Source organism: Mirounga angustirostris, unplaced genomic scaffold (assembly GCF_029215605.1).
Source record: "Mirounga angustirostris isolate CCGP_5_RB_7025 unplaced genomic scaffold, mMirAng1.0.hap1 SCAF_12, whole genome shotgun sequence".
Lineage (NCBI taxonomy): Eukaryota > Metazoa > Chordata > Mammalia > Carnivora > Phocidae > Mirounga > Mirounga angustirostris.
Window position 1 is genome coordinate 48,958,814 of NW_026991720.1, and position 20,621 is coordinate 48,979,434.

Here is a 20,621-nt window from a genome sequence, read left to right on the forward strand (position 1 = left end):
GTCAAATCAGCTCAGTCAATTGAAAGTCAGTGGGAGTTTTGCCTGAGTAAGGGTCAAGACCAATTATTGAAAGGCATACTAGACCAAGGGGGTGTTTCTGAAGACATTACATCTCATAGTAATTTTCACAGTTCAGAGAGATGTTGAAGTAGCACGTGTAGACAATATGGACAATACATTGTTGACAAAGGTTTTCTGTCCAATCCTTTATTTCAAGAGAGTTTATCTGCATCTTTTTAATTTTTTTTTTTTTTTTGGACAAATGCAAGAATATGGTAAAAAGTACAAAATGGCTGCGAGATGTATCTTAAAACCAAAGTAGGGTCATGGGAAGACAAAGACTTCTCAGCAACTATGCTATTAGCTTGGATTCTCGGCTAGAGAATTCCAGGCTAGAAAGCTCCACGGCCTAACTGTAGCCTCAGGCTTCTCCTCCATCTTGCAAGTCTCCCTTGGCTTTGGAGGATGCAACTGAATCTCAACACTGGCTTATACAAGATTTAATTCAGATTCTTAATCTACCACTAAAAAAAATAGTTATTCTATATATTTCAAAGCCAGCATTGTCTATGGATTACTTGCTGGTTTTTGTAATATCTGTGGGTCTACCCTCTTCCATTCCCCTCAAAATGTCAGTGAGCAACTAGAAGAAAAGGCTACTTAAACCCATTGTGGGTCTTTCACCAGTGCCTACTCTGTCTGTCCTCGCCAGCCTCCAAGCCTGCTTTACACCGGCTGGCTGGCTCATCGCCACCAAGATTTTTCTAGGGCTCTAAGAAAATCATTTGAATCTTGAAACATCTTTATAAAAGACTATTATAAGAAGATTTCATGTGTCTAACTTCGTCAATATATTCTTACTATGACGGGGGAACAAAAAGCAAAACGGCTCGGTAGACCGCAAGCAATTTGAGAACAGAAATCGTATCTTTTATTCTTCATACCCTTCACTATGCCCTACATTTATGAATCCTCCAATAAATAAGTGCTCTGTAATTGGTAAACTACCAAGAAGTTAAATTGCTTTGTCTAGACAGAGAGGATTGATTTGGACGGATGAAGTTATAGTTCAGATTCTATGTCCAAGGGGTAATAATGTTTCCAGACATGGAAGCTTGGTATGTAAGCTACCACAGGTCTTTAACTAGCCAAAGGGAATCACTGAAACTTTGCAGCTGGAGGTTCTTGAAATTTGCACAAGATACAAAGTTGGGGGGAGGGCGCCTTTTGTACAAGGGGCTTCTGGCTCTAACCAGGTGTAAGAAGGGGTTTGCTAATTGATAAGATATATAGTAGCCCAGGTTCCTAGATAATGAAGCCTGAGGCAAAAGCTTAGGTGCTGAGCTGTCGTTGGGTGGTGTAATCCCACAGAAGTAAAAGTAAGCGGAAGGGGAGTTAAGTCCGGGAAGGAGGGAGCGCAAGAAGGAGAGACATCGAGCTGGGCTCCATGGAAGTACCAGCACAGCTAACCACTCAATGGTACAAGACGGTCTTGGGCAAGGCCACGTGAATTACCGCCTTCCAGACAATCTGCTGGGGGTGGCAGGGCAGGGAAGGGCAGGAAGACTCACTTATCCATGGGCTCCCATACCTCAATGGGCAAAGGTTGGTATTAATCCCCTGTGATGAGTGATTTTATGTGTCAACTTGGAGGGTGTTTGGATGAGATTAACATTTAACTCAGTGGCAGCCGCTGGCCTTCTGACTGGAGCTGCACCATGGGCTCTCCTGGGTCTTGAATCTGTCTCAGATCGGCCCACACTGCACCTGTTGGACTTGCCTCCATAATCAGATGAGCCAACTTATTATATATACATATGAATATGTATATTCATTTTATATATACATACAATTCATTATGTATATATACATGCAGTTCACACATACACACACACACCACCCCCCACTGGTTGTTTCTCTGGAAAGCCCTGACTAATGCACCCCTGTATTTCCAAGCTGCTTATGCAGAGGTACAGACTGGCGCTCCAAGCAGTTTCATTTATCAGTGTTACACCTATAAAAGGCAGTGGCCATGGTGACTTGGGAGAAGCAAGTGGCCAAGGGCTGGGAGGTAGTTCAGGCAAGAGGGTCTGAGGTGAGGCCTGAGAGTGAACAGCATGGAGGGGAATGCCAAACGAGGCTCTGATTCTCAAAAGGTGCTTACAAAGCCTCCTACAGTAGGCTTGTGGGTAAGGTGAGAAAATGTGTGCTCACCTTACAGCGGGGTAAATTTTCAAATAACAAGACAACATATACTCCAGAGTACCCAGGCTTGAATGCCACTATCTAGATGTGTGACCTTGGGCCAGTTATTTAGCCTCTCTAGTTCCTGTTTTATTGGTTTTTGAAATGAGACCATTCTGGATTGGTGATGTTCAGGCCTTCCCTCAGCTCTAAAAGTTATATTTACCTCTCCGATTTGGACAAACACTTAGACACGTAAAGATTCCATAAATCTGACACATTCAATGTCAGAAGCAGAATTGTTAAATATTTTATTAATAGAAATAAGGGGCCAAAGTCAATACGAGGGAATTTTGCAAAGCTAAATGTCAAGCCCTGCATTTGGGACCAAGCAACCAATTCTACAAGTACGGATTAGGGGAGACTTGGCTTGAGAACCATCTGGATTAAACAGCAACAGCCAAGCCTGGGATTTCTGTTGACCCCAAAGTCCAATGAGTCAACTGCTCAATAAGCAGGTACCCATTACTGGGGTTTCTGCACTGAGACAGGGGTTGGATAAGATGGGTCAGAGGGCCAGGGCCTCCGATGATCCAACTAAGAATTCCCAGCTTCATTCACGCTTATCCTGTCCCTTTAGCCTTTGCCTCGGTCCAACTAGATTGTGGCCCAGGGCACAAGAGCCACAAGGTCAAGTGCCCCTATCGGATTTTAATGGGATCACTGAATGGCACAAGGTTACCCAGAGAGCCTCCCAGCTTTTCCTTCTCTTTATCCTCCAGGAGTGATTGTTCTGGATTGTGGCTCCCCTGCCTGGTGTATAAAGTCACCTAAACACAAAACTCATAACCAGAAGGCAGCTTCAGGAAGCCTCGCTCAGCTCTTCAAGAGTTATAGGCATTAAAAGGCGGTCCCCTGGAGTGCTCTGCCACTCTGCTGACTGGAACCAAATCTATCTTAAAGTTGGAAATATGATCCAGGTGGGGATGGACTGTGATTTAATGCCATTCAAGTACTATAGGGCACACTTCTTAAAGAAACCGTTGTAAATTATTTGTGGCTAATGCCACCGGTGGATGGAGGGCATGGTATATTCTCAAGTACAAGAGCCCAGCTTGTATCTAATAATTGTTATATCTTCTCTGAAATTTACTGCCGATGTCTCAATTTTAACAATTTAAATAACAAGATTAACCAAGTGGAACAAAGCTCAGGCAGGCTGGCGCTCTTGATGAAAGGAGGACAACTCTTATGTCTGAGCGCATTTTACTTTGACATGAGCAGTGACACACAGAGATGAAATCTGGTTAAAGCGGCAGCCTTCTCAACCTCATGACAGCTTCTTAGGCTAAGCACAACAATTTCAAGAGAGTGCACGCATACACTTGTTAACTTTACTCAGGAAGACTGATTAGGGACAATGCTTATGAATATGATAATAAGAGGTGGGAGCTGGAAAGGTAAGCTAAAGAAGCCAGGTAATTGGCATTCTGTTTTCTTCACTTCTAATGGAGTGCTCTGCAGTCTTAATTCTTTGGGTGTATCAGTTTGTTTAGAAACGAGGTGAATCTCCTCCGAGCACCAAGTCTTAATGATGATAGCACATTTTTATTTGACCTGCTGCTGAGTTGCTGTAGATACTGTGAGTGGCCACATGTGATTTCCCATAGATGATAGGCTCATTACCCTTTTGATGCTCTTTACTCCCCGTCCTGAAAGTCCCAGAATTTTAAAAGATGTTTCATGCCCAAAGTTATGTAACACATGCAAAGCAAGGCCTATTCTGAAGGAAAGCCGTGTCCTTGACAGCTACACACAAGGCCATGCTGGGAAGCTGCAACATGACTAGTAGAATTCCCCCAAATTGCAAGATCTTACAGAAGAGTAAAGAGACTAGCCTATGAGCAGCAAGAGCTCAGAAAAGCTGTTTAACCTTTCTGGATCACTATTTCCTCTACAGTAAATCCCGAGAACTGGATTGTGATATCAAGTTCCTTTGAGCTCCACTGTCCTATGAGTTTATGCTCCTAATCTAAGGGCAAGTAAAACCAATTCAAATTCACTTGCATTATTTTAAGCTAAATACCAAAAGTCTTAATAGGGTACAACCACTCAATCAAAAAGTCTGGCAGTTTCTTAAAAAGTTAAACATGCCCCCAGCATACGATTCAACCACTGCACTTCTAGGTATTTCCCCAAGAAAAATGAAAACTGAAGTCTACATGAAGTCTTGGACACAAATGTTCATTGTATCTGTATTTATAATAGCCCCCAAAAGAAAACAACCCAAATATCCATCAACAGGTGAATGAAGAAATAAACTGTACTCTACACAATGGAATACTACCCGGCAAGAAAAAGTGATGGATTGTCGATGCACTCAACAATATAGACGAGTCCCAAAATAAGTACGCTGAGTAAAAGAAGCCAGACAAAAACAGTACATACAGTATAATTCCATTTATATAAAACTCCAGGAAACGGAAACTAATCTATAGTCATAGAAAAGCAGATCAGTGGCGCCTGGGGACAGGGTGGGGAGGGCATGAGGGAGAGGGAGGATTTACAAAGAGTCACAAGGAAACTTTTGGGGTGACATATATGTTCACTATCATGATTGTGATGAGGGTTCCATGGGTGCATATATATGTCAAAACCTGTCAAAGTATATACTTTAAATACATGCAGTTTATTATATGCCAATTACATCTCCAAAAAAGTAGTTTTTAAAAACAAAAAGTCTAAATACTATGCATAAACCTTAATGCGAGTTCTAAGATGTATCTCAAAGAATCAGAAATGTGTGCTGAGATGTGGAGTATAAGGGTGTTTGGTGCAGTAACCTATTTATACAAACGAAAAAAACTGAAAACAGCCTAAATGTCTAAAAGGAAAGAATTGATTAGGTAAAGCATGGCACATCTTTATGCTGGGATGTGATGCGGTCATTAAAAGTCTTGACAAGGGGCGCCTGGGTGGCTGAGATGGTTAAGCATCTGGCTTCGGCTCAGGTCATGATCCCAGGGTCCTGGGATCAAGCCCCACATCAGGCGCCCGGCTCAGTGGGGAGCCTGCTTCTCCTTCTCCCTCTGCCTCTCCCTGCTCATGCTCTCTCTCTCTGTATCTCTGTGTCTCAAATGAACAAATAAAATCTTAAAAAAAAAAAAAAAGTCATGACAAAATCCTGTCATGAAAAACTGATCAATTTCAATGTGAAAAAAGCAAGGTACAAAGCAACATGTAGAGCATAATGAAACTATATGTTTTTAAAGTCTGTGTTGGAAGTTGATAATTAATCACCCTTCTCTCTTCCCCTCCAACTGAGAAGCAGAGTAAAGAGCTGGGCGAATGGAGAGCAAAATATCAGCTTTGTTACTAAGCATTTTGGAAAAACGTAGCTTGGAGCTAGGGCAGAGCGGGCTCCCTACCTTTCCTCCGTGAATCATCCTGAGCCACAGAGCACTACAGCTCACTGCGAGGCCAGGCCAGCCCTGCAAAGTTTATCCCTGTGTAGAGTTCTCAACCCCACGTTACTGGCATGTTGGGTGGGGCTGTCTGACACGGTGCAGGTTATTAGCATCCCTAGCCATCACCCATCAGGTACCAGAGAACCAATCCCCCAAGCAGTGTGACAATGAAGAGCCTTTCCCACGTGTTTCCAAATGTCCCCCAACCAAGGGAGGTGAGCTGCCCCAGCTGAGAACCCGCTGAGTGTTGAGGATAAGCGGAGGTGAACCTCCTGAACCATGAGTGGAAGGGGCATGCTTAAGTAATCCCCCTTATCCCCCCTCCCTCCACAAAACCCTCTTCCCATGGGCACAGGGGAGTAAGTGAGGCAACAGAGGGAAAAGTGAAAGTACTCTGCCTAGTACCTCCTTAGGGAAGGAAGTTCCAATTTAATTGTCCGAAGTAAAAACCCAAGGAGAAAAAAAGGAATGGCTCCCCTTGCAATCTAAAGGTGAAGAAAAAGATCTGGAAGGACATATGCCCTGCTGCTATCACGGCTACCTTCCCTGGCTGGGTAGTGGGACTGAGACAGAGGGGGAGCATTATGGGTGATTATTTTGTTTGGCTCTAAGTATTTTTGGTTTTTCAAGTTTTCTTAATACATGACTCTTGATACTTGGTGGGGTGGGAGGGTGAGGGGCAGCCCCTTTTTCATATAAGAGAAAAAGTAAACTAAAAGGAAGGAGAGTTCCTGAGCTTTCCAGAACTACAGTGCTAGGCAGTACCTGGCCTAAGACTTCCCCTCCCCACTTCATGATCCCCAGGGCACTGTCATACTTTGTGAAGATGCCATTTGGGGACGTGTTGCCCATCACCTATGGTATTCAGTGTTGCTCTGAAAGTGTCCAAAGTGTTCTGTACATGGGATTAGATTCCGCTTTCACTTTTCCTTAGTTGATAAAGAGCATCAAGCAATTTTTCTAGAATGGCCTCTACTTAGCATCCTCATGGGATTGACATTCAGGCATGCCCTGGATCAAGCTTCTCAAATTGACCCAACCAAAGCCTCACAGGCTTCAGTCTATTGCAAAACTAAAATTACAGAAAGTCATTGACATTCAACTATCTAAAGTTTTTAACACCAAAAAATACAGTGCAATATAATGGTGCTACTCATAATATAATTACATGATTTGTGTTCAGATACTAATTTATAAAGCCTTATCCGTAGCTTTGTCCTATATAGGAAACAACGTTGTGCAGAAACCATCTTCCTCTGTCCTGCTATCCTGCAACTCTACCCATGGCCTCATTTGAAGATAACATCAAAAGTCTGGGTTGATGCCCTTTGAATGTAAGCCTGGTTCCCACAGCCCCTCATCCTCCACCTTGTGCCAGTGTTGTCTCAGATGCAAGCTCCAGCCCTCATTACAGACTCAGTCTCTATGGTGCGTCTCCTGGAGGGGCGGGGGACAGGCATTTGGAAACACATGCTCTGAGAGAAGGAGGTCAGTGACTCAGGTGGCAGAGACCCAGGTAGCAGATCAGTCAGACGATACTGGGCTTGAACCATTTCAATCCAGGTCCCTGTTTGGGTGAGACATTTTCACAGGAGACACACAGTGCCGAGTCAGTGAGATCCTTGTGGGGTGGGCTGGCCAAAATTTCTGAAAAGCAACACCTGTGAAGACTGTTTTTAGTTCTTGGATAGCTTCAGATGGTCTCTGTGGCATTTGCTACAACCACAAATGGGAAAGCCTTAAAGAAACTTCCATTTTTTTCTGATAGCGAAAATTCTGGATTGGTATAGGATTGTGTGTGTTTGTGTGTGTAAGCTTACAGAAGCACTTCCCCATGTTCCTTGGCTGCATTTTTAGCAAAGTATCCCAAATTTCCTTTGGGATCTCTCTCTACCATTTCAAGCGGCTGATCTGCTACCCGAGTCTCTGCCAGCTAAGGCATGGACCTCCTTCTCTTCGAGTCACGTGTTTCCAAATGCCTGATCCTCCCCCCCATCCCTCCAGGGAGTAGGTCAGGAAAAAAAGTTAAAAACACACCCTGAATCCTGCCAGGCAAGCACTGAGCAACCAAGAGTACTACATCAAGAGCCGAGGCTCTGGTTGGCAGGTGAGAAACTTGGAACCAAAAGCAGATTGGGATTACTCAGATCCTGGGGCATGCTGAGAACTACATCAGGGAATTCTCCAAGATCTTTCCACACCAACCAATGGTAAGACATACATTTTATGTTGCGATCCAGGACACGTATAACTAGCTACACATGGACACAGATATAAACACATAACTGAAACCAGCTCCCAAAACTGCCTGCCGTGTAATAGCTATTCAGTAATTATTTCTCAAAGGAACTAAAGCCAAACCAAACCTTAGAGAAACCATACTCACCTCACCAGATGCCATGTGCTCTGATAGTTCCTATTCTTTTTCATTTCTTTAACAAGGTAAGGAGTTGCAACCCACTAAAGTGACATCACCACCACTAACAGGTAGCCTGTTCTGAAAGGAGTTTCAGGCACTGCCTGTCCCTCATTGAGGACTCCTGAAACTTGCCAGGTAGGAAGCGGGGGCTTCGGGACCCTGGAGGCACACAGGCCAGCCACGGCTCTATCTGGGTCAGGCAGAGTACCGTCAGGTGGAGTGAGGCCACCGCAGAGCAGCAGGGGAGACCTATGTTCTATGTCTCCGTTCTAGTCCACACACTGTCCCACTGTCCCCTCACACGAAACCATTCATCAAACCCAGAAACAGAGTCAGAAGTCAGAAGTCAGGCTGGCAATCACTTTGCTTCGATATCTTGTCGGAGGATCGGGAAGAGGGGGGAAACAAGGGTTACTTAAGCAGCTGTGAAAATCATGGAGCAACTTGGCAAATGAAAAATCCACTCAGACCCACCAGCAGCACAAAAGTGAGGAATTAAACAACTTTGTAAATAAAGGGATCATTACTCTCGATGCATTAATACACACTTAAGGCCTATTGAAAACTTCCCATTTCAAGATAAATGAAGAGCATTAGCTGTTCATTTGCCAAGCCAGATGGGCTGTTTCCACAGCCTGGCACTGGAGGTCGGAGGCCTGGGTCAGCCCAGGACTGGCTCGGGTGGCAAGCCAGCGGGTCGACGTCAGGGACCCGGGAGGGGCAGGTCCCTGCATTCCCGCTCTGGTGAAGGTTGTAACCACGGCCCCGTTTTTCACTCAAGGGATGTCCTCAGCGCACACCTGATGAAGTTGGGAGGAAAGTTCTACACCAGTGCATTTGCCTCCTCTGCGTTTCATCATCCTTCACCAAATAAGCATAATTGCTCCATGTTGAAGAGGTGCCAGGGACAGAGGCACTGCTGGTAATCGCCTAATGGGCGGACGAAATGAGGTGTGAGGCACATCGGTGTGAAAAAGGCAATAGCCACAAGTTTATTAACATTGGAAATTAAAATAAGCTCGGCCCCAGCCAGGCAGTCCTTGCTGAAATGAATCCCATTATCCCTCTAATAACGGCACAGGGGCTCAACTGAATGCCACCCAGGGGGTAGAGAGGCCTCAATGCAGGTCATCTCTCTGCCAGCTTCGAGGAGTTGAAGGCTGTCTGGTTCACTGAGGACGATCACAGAGGAAACACGAACAGCCCTGCCCGCCTCGCCCCTGCAGCTCCTCCCACTACACTGAAACCCGTGGGCAGGCGGGGAGCTGCGAAGAGGGGAAGCCCACCTCTATGCCATTCGGACCTGGGCACCTTTTTCAATAGTTGCTGAATGGAATTTGCAAAGGTGTACTGTAGGGCTCTGGAATGGGATCTTTTCTCTCTTTTTTTTAAAGATTTTATTTATTTATTTGAGAGAGAGGGAAAATGAGCAGTGGGGAGGGGAGGGGCGGGGGGAGAGGGAGAGAGACAGAAGCAGCCATCCTGCTGAGAACAAAACTGACAGAGGGAAGGCATTCAGAGGAATAGGGGGACTGGCCAGGCCAAGGCAGGCTTTGAGCTGGGAACTAGGAGACAGTAAGCTTGGGGGGAGGGTGGCACAGGGAAAAACACGTCGGGGAGTTTGGATTTAATGCTGGATTTAAAGGGAAGTCGTGTAGGTTTCAGGCATGAAGAATTATGTGATTAAAGGATTTAAATCACTTAACATCGCATTTGCTTTACATTAAAAAAATATGTTTGGGTTTTAAATTTTAATTCACCTTCAATTTCATGAATTTCATTCACTATTATATTCAAAGCCACTTACTTCAAATGGGAGTCCCTGCTGACCAGAAATCCAACTGTATTTCCCTGGTCCATTCACTCCCTTTGTTTCAGAGTGAAAATTTTGTAACTTTTTCTCTCTTCTCAAACTTCCGGCACATCTGCTTGGGTCCTGCTCTCAGGGCTGACCTGTCTCTTCTTCCTACTCCTCCTACTTCTACCCACCGGCCTGCCTTTGGCCTGATGCTTGGCCCCTCCGGTTTCCGCCAACACCTCCACCTGTGGCCAGATGGCTCCTCCCCTACTCAAGGATGCTCCTCCCACTACCATTGGCACACAAACAGCAGCAATTGCTCTCCTCTTAAAAAAAAAAATCCTTTCTTGTCCTCATGGTACAGTGCTTGTCCCATTTCTCTGCTCCCCTTTGCAGGATGACTGCTCAGAAGAGCTGTCTACACTGGCACACTGCACTGTCTCTCCTCCTGTTCTCTCTAGAATCCACTCCAAGTAGGCTTGACCCGGCCCCTCCAAAGAAACCACTCCTTGGTAAGGACACGGCAGACCTGATGACCTATGGTGTTGCTAAATGCAATGGTCAACTCTCCATCCTCACCTTCTCTGAACTCTTGGCATCCTCTGCCCCAGGATGCTGCTCCTTCTCAGTCTCCATCTGATTCCTTCCCATTTTTTCAACCTCTAAAAATTATAGTGAGTCCTTGGCCTCTTCCCTCTCTGAACTCTATCCCTAGTTGATCTCATCCACGGTTGAGGCTATAAACACTGCCTATCTGCTAACAAGTCCCACATTTATGTCTCCAGTTTGGACTACTCCCAACTCCGGAGAGGTCTCTACTTGGATGTCTAACAGGCATCTGGAATTTAATATGTCCAAAGGTGAACTCATGGCTCCTGCCCCACCTCCCACTCCCCTGCCACCCACACCCCCGCCTCTATATGCATTGCACCAAAACCTCCCTTCCCAGCAGCCTTCTCAACGGCAACTCCCTCCTCCCCTTTGCTCAGGACTAAAACCTCAGATCCTCACCTGCTCTCACACCCTCCATTCCAGTCCATTAGGAAATCCAACTGACCCTGATTCCAAACTAAATCCAGACTGACCACTTCTCACCATCTCCACTGCGATCTCCCTGCTCCAAATCACCATCCCTCCCAGGATCACTGTGACAGCCTCCTAGCTGGTCTCCCTGCCTCCAGCTTTGTCCTAATACAGCCTATGCTCAACACCGCAGCCAGAGCGACCTTCGTAAAGTAAAAGTAGGAGCTTGATCACTCAGAATAGAATCTGACCTAATTCCAATGGCCTAAGAAGTCCTACCCTCTCTGGCCCCAGCTACTTCTCTATCCTCTCCCTCTCTCCCTCTGCTCAGCCCCATGGGCCCCTGGCTGTTTCTCAAACACACCTTTGCACATACTGCTTGGGCTGGCTGCAGTGGAATTCTCCCAGAGGGTCCCATGGCTGGCTCCTTCAGTTCCCCCCGATCCTGCTCAGTGTCACCTACCTGCTCAGTGAAGCCTTCCCAACCACTCTGTATAAAGCACACACACACACTGTCCCCACAATTCGCTTTGTCTGCTTGACTTCTCCATTCAGCTTATTGCCATCTGTTAAACTGAATCCGTAAGTGTTCATCGTCTCTCATTAGAACAGAGCTCATCTGGGGTAGGGACTATGTTGTGGTCCCTCCCGTGTCAGTGCCTAATATGTAGTAGGAGCTCAACAAATACTCGTGGGATGAACAGTACTTATTGGAACCCACTCTTTGAAGCACCCGCTATGTACAAGGAAAACACAAAACCCCCCTCTGCTCCATCCATCCAGGGGCTCAGTGGCCAAGGCCGGGATTAACCCCCACAGCTGCCACAAACACTACCTGAATGCACAGCCCTGCCGGCCCGCCGGCCCCGTCCCCACCCCACCGCAGGATTATCAAGACCAGTGTCTTCTGCCCCCTGTTCCCTTGCCTGGGAAAGGAGTTTTCTGATGCCAGGGGCTGCCTGGTTGCTTCCCTCCAAACAAACATAATCGACTGTAACCCACAGTTTCCTTCCATTAAGCTGAGGGAGCAGTGGCCGGGATGCCAAGTCTCAGCACTTCCATTTACTTACTACGTCATTTTGGCCAAGGTTTTTAATCTCCTGAATCTCAGCTTTCTTCAAAATAGGCTGGGAAAAGTAAAGCTGACTTCTAGAGATGTAATGGGATTAAATGAAATGAAGAGCAGGTAACACTTGATGGACAGCACTTGCTCACTGGATGTTGGTTTCCTTTCTCGTCACACCAAAAGGTAACCCTAGAATCACGCTGAAGTTACAGTTTCTAACCCAACACTCAACTGTGGCCCTCCAAAAAAGCCTGGCCAGGGCTCAGCGGTGGTGGAGACCAGCATAGGCTGTGTGAACCTGTTTAGACCATTCTCCCCTTCCCCTCCTCTTCCTCCCTCTCCTCCTTCACACAAGCCCACAGAGGAACAGACTGCCCTTGGCTTCCTTCTTGCATTTATGGCAGACCTTCTCCGTCCTGCAAGGGTGGTGAACTGAATTCAGAAAAGTGACAGGTCATTACAAATATACTGCATGTTGTAAAATAAAAGAATGTCCTTGTTAGAAAGCCAAATGACTTACTTTGGGAGTAACTTTAAATGATAGGCTTAGGATACTGCAAATGCAGAGTGCACGTGTTACACTTTGGTACAGTACTTTCTTTTTTTTTTTTTTTTTAAGATTTTATTTATTTATTTGACAGAGAGAGAGATAGCTAGAGCAGGAACACAAGCAGGGAGAGTGGGAGAGGGAGAGGCAGGCTTCCTGCCGAGCAGGGAGCCCGATGTGGGACTCGATCCCAGGACCCCAGGATCATGACCTGAGCCGAAGTTCAGACACTTAACGACTGAGCCACCCAGGCGCCCGGTACAGTACTTTCAATATACACATGGCACTCAAATATCAATACATGTGGATGTTGGCATTAATCCTTTAACTGGAATGATCTCTGACGGTAACTCTCCATTACTCAGCTCTCTATTGATTTGGGTTCAGACTTGGAGAAGACTCAGGCCAGGTCTCCACTGAGGAGAGTGGCATGGAGAGTTGGTAATTATCCAATGAATTCCAGTAATTATGCAATGAATTACAAATTGTCTATATCAGCGTTTCCTGGAATGTTTAATTCAGCAACATACCTGTGCACTTTCCAGGACACATTTGGAGGAGTGGGTTGGAGAAGAGGGATGTTCAATGGGGAAGCCTGTCTACTTCCCACTGCCTAGTACTTGTCCCCTACATCCCCTCACCCCAACATATTCCTATAAACGCATGCAACTCACACGACTTTGGGTTTCAGTTTCCCACCATCCCTTCTGCTTCCAAAGTAAAAACTCTAAAGTAAAAGAAAAAAAAAAAAAAAGCTAAAGAAACCCTAACTGACTGTATGTGTTACATTGAGTAGGTACTGTCTGCATTAGATGGCTTAACTAAAATGCTGTGATTACTACTCTGAAGCCAGGACTTTGACACAGGTCATGGACCTCTTTAAGAATTGGGAAATAACAGGATGCCTGGGTGGCTCAGTTGGTTAAGCGACTGCCTTTGGTTCAGGTCATGATCCCGGAGTCCTGGGATCGAGTCCCGCATTGGGCTCCCTGCTCAGCAGGGAGACTGCTTCTCCCTCTGACTCTCCCCCGTCTCATGTTCTCTCTCTCAAATAAATAAATAAAATCTTAAAAAAAAAAAAAAGAATTGGGAAATAACAGGCTCTACCCTCAAAGCTCAACTTGGTCTGGGTACATCTCTGCTTCTCCCCAAGATATATTTGATTGCTGAGGTTCCCAGACTCCTGCAAACCTACCATTTTTGAACCCACATTAGCAGGGTTGAGTCCAACATGAGTCATATGTGTCTTTTGTTGGAGAAATCATTTTTTATGCTTATTTTCAACAACAAACTTATCAAAGTGAGTGAATACCAGAAGCTGGGTAGTTTTGATGATGAATGAGTCTGGGAATGAGGGAGAAGCCTCCAGATACTTCTGAAGACATAGCACCTCTCCCATGTTCAATGGTCCTTTCCTTTGTACTCTGGCATAACAAGTATTCCTTGCACTTTCTTCCAAATCAGATGATGACAATGCTAATTGAACTCCTGGGATTTCATATTCCCTTCTGGTCCATGACTCATGATTAGCCAGATGACCAAAGTAGGTCATAGTAGATTCTTGATTCTTGTCAAGGTGACCACAGGGCAAGAGAAAGCTTGTTAAAGCTCTCATTCCTCCATGAGTTCAGGTTTCCTTCTGGTGCAGAAATGGTAGGTCCAGGAGCATTTCTCTCTTCAGCATAATCACAAAGGCACTCACCACTGACATACAGAGTGTGGAGCCTGATGGGGTCAGGTACTGGGAGAAGTTATCACGTCTACTTTAGTGGGTTTCTGTGTCAATCAGGAAACTCGTTGGGCTCCCTCAGGAACCTTACAGTGGTCTTTGAGACCCTCTCAGGTCCTCAACCAAGGACCATTAACCCATGTGTTCCATTGGGCCTCCCTGCAGCACTCATGCTATTGGCTATTCAGGCAAAGGGGGCAGAATTCATTCAACAAATGTTTATGAAGCACCTGCCATAACCAGCCCTGTGCTAGACCATGGGGTACAATAGTTAATAAGGTAGGCACTGCTGCTATCCTCACAGAGATTGCTCTGTAATGAAAAGAGCCCTAGGCTTGTGGTCAGAAGGCCAGCATTTGAATCCAGGCCCTCCTGCTTTATCTCTTTGAGCCTCAGTTTACCTTAAGCAAAATGAAGGAGATAGCTCTATCTACCTCCCTACCTATCCACTACATAGATCAGATAAATATGTTGACATGTTCTGTAAACTTCTATAGTTTACATTATGGGAAGATAAGGTATGACCATTGTAGAAATTTAAAATCCTTTTTTTTTCATTCTCAAAAAAATGGAAAGCAGGGACTTAAGCAGATATTTATACATCCATATTCACAAGCAATATTCACGAGAGCCAAAAGGTAGAAACAACCCAAAGATCCACCAATAGATAAACAGATTAACAAAATGTGGTATACACATACAAGGGAATAGTATTCATCCTTAAAAGGGAAGAAAATTCTGACACCTGCTACAACATGGATGAACTGTGAAGACATTATACTAAGTGAAACACATCAGACACAAAAGGACAAATATTGTATGATTCTACTCACAACGCAGTAGCTAGAGTAGTCAAATTCACAGAGACAGAAAGTAGAATGGTGGTTACCAGAAGCTGTGGTGAGGGGGAGGGGCAGGGGGGAGGGGCAGTATTGCTTACTAGGTTCAGAGTTCCAGACTGGGATGATGAAGTTCTGGAGATGGATGGTGCTGATGCTTGTACAACAGCACGAATGCACTTAATGCCACTGAACTATACACTTAAGAATCTATACACTTAAGGGTTAAAAAAAAAATGCTTCTGGGAACACAACTGTGTGTGTAAGCACCAAAGCCAAGCGCCAGCAGCTTTTCCTGGAGGGGGCTCCTGACCATGCACCAGCCTGGTGTCCCCCCACTGCCTGCAGTCTGGTCTGCACGCTGCCTGTCAGCCCAAAGAGAACTGACCCAACTATTCATGAACTCACAAGGTGTGCTGTATATAAGACCAAAACAGGGGCGCCTGGGTGGCTCAGTTGTTAAGCGTCTGCCTTTGGCTCAGGTCATGATCCCAGGCTCCTGGGATCGAGCCCCGCATCGAGCCTCGCATCGGGCTCCCTGCTCCGCGGGAGCCTGCTTCTCCCTCTCCCACTCCCCCTGCTTGTGTTCCCTCTCTTGCTCTCTCTCTGTCAAATAAATAAAGTCTTTAAAAAAAAAAAAAAAGACCAAAACATATCACTAACTTTTTTTTAGCAAGAATCACTATCAGAGATAATTTAAGTCAGTGTCCCATCCTCTCTGCTTTCTGTCGGTAAGTGTTTATGGGAAGCAATATGGAGGCTGTTTGGTGAACACTGGAGCAAGACAGGGAAGACTAAATGTTTAAGTGGCAACATGAGAGGATGGGATGTTCTTGCCAAAGGGACCTGAATCCTTGAAGTCTGTCCATGACACACATGTAATGTCTGTGGCTTCCATCACCATATTGGGGATGCCTCTTCCAAGGATCAGAAATGACCAGTCCACTGACTGCTGATCCCTCTCCCTGGAATAGGTTCTGGGTGGGCCCTGCTAACATTTGCCCCTGAGACTCTCTTTTTCGTCCTGTTTCCAGGGGTGGACAACCCTCCCCCTTTCCGATCAAATCATTCTGTCTTTAGATTTTTTTTTTAAGATTTTATTTATTTATTTGACAGAGAAAGAGACAGAGAGAGCACAAGCAGGGGGAGCAGCAGAGGGAGAGGGAGAAGCAAGCTCCCCACTGAGCAGGGAGCCCAATGTGGGGCTTGATCCCAGGAACCTGGGATCATGACCTGAGCCGAAGGCAGACGCTTAACAGACTGAGCCACCCACGTGCCCCTCTTTAGATTTTCTAATAAAATGTTCAAACAGGCTGTATTTGAGTTGTGTGGGCCTGGGCACTATTTCGGCTCCTTCAGATGACTTCTAGTGCCTCCACTCTGACGCATTTTGTGTTGAAGGTTTAAATCTCAGAGACGAATGACTGTCCCTCTTTATAGAGTTCTTGGGAACACCTCCTGGAGCCCCCAAGTACTGGCAACAACTACTATTACCCATCCTTTCCTGTTTTCTCAGCACATGGGTGACTAAGGAGAAGCCAAAAGATCTCCTTTCTGTGCAGTTGACCCAGGGACATAAACAGGAGGTGTCTCTCACAGTGACTGATGGAAAAACGATGATCTTGCTGGAGAGGCAGGCCTTCCCTCTTTTAGCTCTCCTTTGGCTCTGGGTGCCAGTAATTGCCCGCTGCCCATGACAAATGGCAGGTAAATCCCAGGCAGAGAGCTCAAAATGGACTTTGGATATTTCTCTTCCTGGCAGACTCTTGTGCAAAGAGATGAAGTGTTGCTGGCACCAAGGATGTCTCCACTCAGATCCACCTGGCGGAGGTCAGGGATGAGGACCTGGCGCGGACTTTACCTTCAGCAGACCAGATCTGCCGATAAACAAAGGGAACCCTGGTTTTGAGCCTGGTCAGCTTCTTAATCCTCTATAAGCACACACATCACTCATGGCAAATTCTTATCCCAAACTGGAATGCACCAGAAGAAATCAATTTATGACGGCAGATGTTTTTTCTCTTGCTTGTCTTCTCTTAAGCAAAATGAATTGCACAACTAGCAAGATTGATAGTAATAATATTAAGTCCATAATAATGCAAATCAATTCTTAAGTGTGAGACATGGGAAGATAAGTTGGGGAGAAGTTTGTGACAAAGGCACGGTTCTTAAGAGACGTTATAGCATTATGTCAGGTACTACCTTCAACCTGGCGAACATGGACTCAAGGGTCAGACCAACCTGTGATCAAATCCAAGCCCTCCTACCATGTCGTTCTGGGTCATGGTTAGGCCATTTCATAAATCATAAAGTGGAATAAAAAGGTTTGATAGGAGAATTAAATCAGAGAGCATGTATCAAGAACCCAGTACCATGTCACTTTGCACATACTAGGGGCTTAAAAAGTGGTGGTTCCTGTCTCCCTTTCTTCAATTCCTAAACAAGCACAGCCTAGCTTGTGCATTTAACAAGTAGCTCCTGCCTCAAACTTCATGTCCTTAGAAGATACAGCAAATCCATACCTTTGATAAATAGCTCCATAATGGGCTGATCTTGTGTTGTATATCCCAAAATCAAATGGACAGGCAAACATCTAGGAAATCTAAAAGAAGCAAACTTTCAAGAGAAAGCCCATTTCTCTGACCCTAGGGCATATCACAGTGTCACAGGCTGATGTGACAGGAACTCCCCCAACCATTTCCACCAGGAAGAAAGTTCTGCCTAGGTCCACCCAGCAACTAGTCATACAGGGGAGTTTAGTGTGGAAGAGATTGGGGAAGAAAGCAAGAAGAAGTGAGAGGCCACCAGCTTGCCCTTGACCTCTGACCTCATCTCAGTGCCAATTTTAGGATGCCCCAATCCCTTTCAGCCATCAGAGCTTGAGAATTTTGGAAATATGGCAGGTGCTTGAGCTCCAGCAGAGCAGGCTGCCCAGGCACTGATCGAGAGAGGGCAAAGTGGAGAGATTCGGGGTCTCCTTGCTCCGCTTGTCCTTCCTCAATAGCCCCCTTGAAGATTATAGATCCCCTAAGACCAAATCACTTCCTTTTTAAGCCATCCTCACATTTGGAACTGCCATAAAGACAGCGATAAAATGAGAGGTACCCTCAGATAACCATTTGCAGGTGTTCCAAGATGCAGTAAACCATTTGAATCCCCCCTTAGGCCAGTGGGTTCACTCCATCTGTGCTTGCAATTCAGCCGAGACCAGTCTTTTCTGATGTGCGGATTTCCTGAAATGTCTGTTTCTCCTTTTTTTTACATACCAAAGAAGAAAAATCAGCATTTCTATCCACATTATTAGAACCAAAAATAGCCTCTTTTCTCCCCAACCCACATCACTGCTGCATTACAAATACATTTTGTACATCCACCTTAAAGGTTGTTGTGTTTCCCTCCTGCTTTCTCCTTTCATTATACAAGATTTCCAGTTATTCAGTATTTTGTTCTCATTAGAACACTGCTTGTCACATGTTTTCACTAGAGACATTCATCACCAAGGTCAAAGGGTGAATATCGTGATCTATTACACTTAGAGGAATCTAATGAAAAGCCACATAATTATCCAATTTAAAGAGAAGCATGTAAAAAAGAAGGGGACCACTTGCTATAATTTAAATTGTTTTGTTTCCCTGAAGCAAAATTCAGCACCTGATTGACAGGACCTAATGATAATTCTTATTGATATGGTGATGTTAATTGTGGAGAGATATTTAATAAGTCTCATATTCCGGAGGTAAATGTGTGCTCTTAACCTGCACCTGAACCTGATTTTTGATGCAGCGTGGGGATGAGGTACAGATACAGATAAGTGAGCACAAGTGGATTTTCAGTCTTGTGTGGCAGAATGGAAATTGGAATCTTCAGAATCTATTAGGAGAACAATTCCACAGTTGCTCACACTTTTATAAATTATACTGTATGCTATAGAAAGACACAGAGTCAGGGGAGGTTCAAGAGAGGATGTGTTGTGACTTTGCAGAGAAGTTTCCAGGGTGGTACTGGATGGTGGCGTTGTGTTGTTTTTAATCAGAGACACACACCGAAGACCGAAGACCGGGATCTGTATTCATTTTCAAACAAAATGGACTAATGAAGTCCATTCCCTGTATCACCTCTCTCCCACCCCCAGGCTCACCTTGCAGAAAAAGAGGCTAACTTTGAAACCTAGGTAAATTCTTGGAAGACAATAAATTCTTATACCATGAAAAAACCATTTGAGAAGAAAAACCATTTTTAGGCCTAAATCTCCAAAGGAAGTGATGGGTGGGGGCTGAAAGTATCAGCCAGATCTCATACCATCATGAGATCTCTGGGCTCTGGGAACCAGCTTCTGGGGCTGTGGATGGAACCAGGGTCAGCACTGCCTTTCTGAGAGGCCGTTTCCAAATTGTTACCTAGACGGGAGAAGATAACCCTCCAGACATGGTTATGTTTGACTCTGCAAGCTACAGCCTGTCCTCACAAAGAAGCTGTGCATTTTTCGTGTTCTTATTACATTCTAGAAAAGTTTTAAATACTGGAACTTTAAAACTAAATCTGCTGTCAAAAGAATTGATACTCATATAGCCATCTTTGTGCAAATAATACAAAGTAAAAAAAAAATGAAACCTACTCTAAAGACAAAAAGACTTGAAAAATAAAGTGTTCTAGATCTGAAGGAGGGAACTTCAAGTTGTGAAACTGAGTTCAAAAATTTTTTTGAAACTCTGAGTTAACTCAGTCTTCCATTTTTACTTATGGAAAAAGACTGTTACATGGTTAGCATTTTAATACGATATTCTGGTCAATATAATTATTCACACCAAAATAATTCCAAAATAAGCAAGCCAAAGATGGTTATAAACTGAGTCACAGTGGGTCACTGTTACCACAAACTAAGAGCTGTCAATTTACAAATAGGAACATGAGAGTTAAAATGTAATCATTAAAGAGGTGTCACAGAAAACAAGAGTAATTGTTAATGAACAAATATTTCAAATGTTCAAAGCATTCCACGATAAGATTCTTTTGAACATGGCATCTGGGGTCTGGGATACAGTGGAGGACCAGTAAGTGAGCAACGGGCAAGAAATTCTGTTTTTCTTTTTGCTTCCTGAATTTGCTTCATTATTTTTGCTTTTAATACACACACAAACACACCTTGAAATATTCCAGATATAAATTATATTGACTTTGAGCCATGTAGTCACCTTAACTGGAAAAAAAAGCCTAAGTTAACTGGAGACAGGAAAATTGATCGCAGGTTATGATACCAATGGCAGCTGAAACAACTGCTATGATTTTCAACTTCCTAGGCCAAAGCATTACATCATGCACAGGAGATTATAATTTCTCTGCACACTTCTGGTATCTCACTACCTGCAAAGCGATATGCTGGCAAATTGAAGAGAGTTCAGAGAAAAGCAATAAAGATAATTAAGGAGGCCCTTAGATTGACTGATGGAAAGAGATGAAAAGAATTAAGTGTGGCCCAGTGATGACCTGGTGGTTCTAGGAATGATATGCAGCTACCTGGAGGGACAGGATTCCCGTCTGCGGTACGTATT

The 20,621-nt window shown here is 44.8% G+C and overlaps 1 long non-coding RNA gene across 27 annotated transcripts in view; it reads right to left on the reverse strand.

The window, feature by feature from the left end:
• The window catches only part of LOC123835466 (uncharacterized), a 138,653-nt gene that overhangs the window by 67,075 nt on the left and 50,957 nt on the right, over positions 1 to 20,621 (reverse strand). For 2 of the 27 annotated variants that reach the window (XR_010406480.1, XR_010406484.1), the window contains one exon: positions 2,357 to 9,000. The exons of 23 other annotated variants lie outside the window; for them this stretch is intronic. This is a non-coding gene — a long non-coding RNA (uncharacterized LOC123835466). Of the gene's footprint in view, positions 1 to 2,356; positions 9,001 to 15,710; positions 16,950 to 20,621 lie in introns of those variants that run through there. 2 more of the 27 variants (XR_010406482.1, XR_010406487.1) reach the window with 1 other exon arrangement.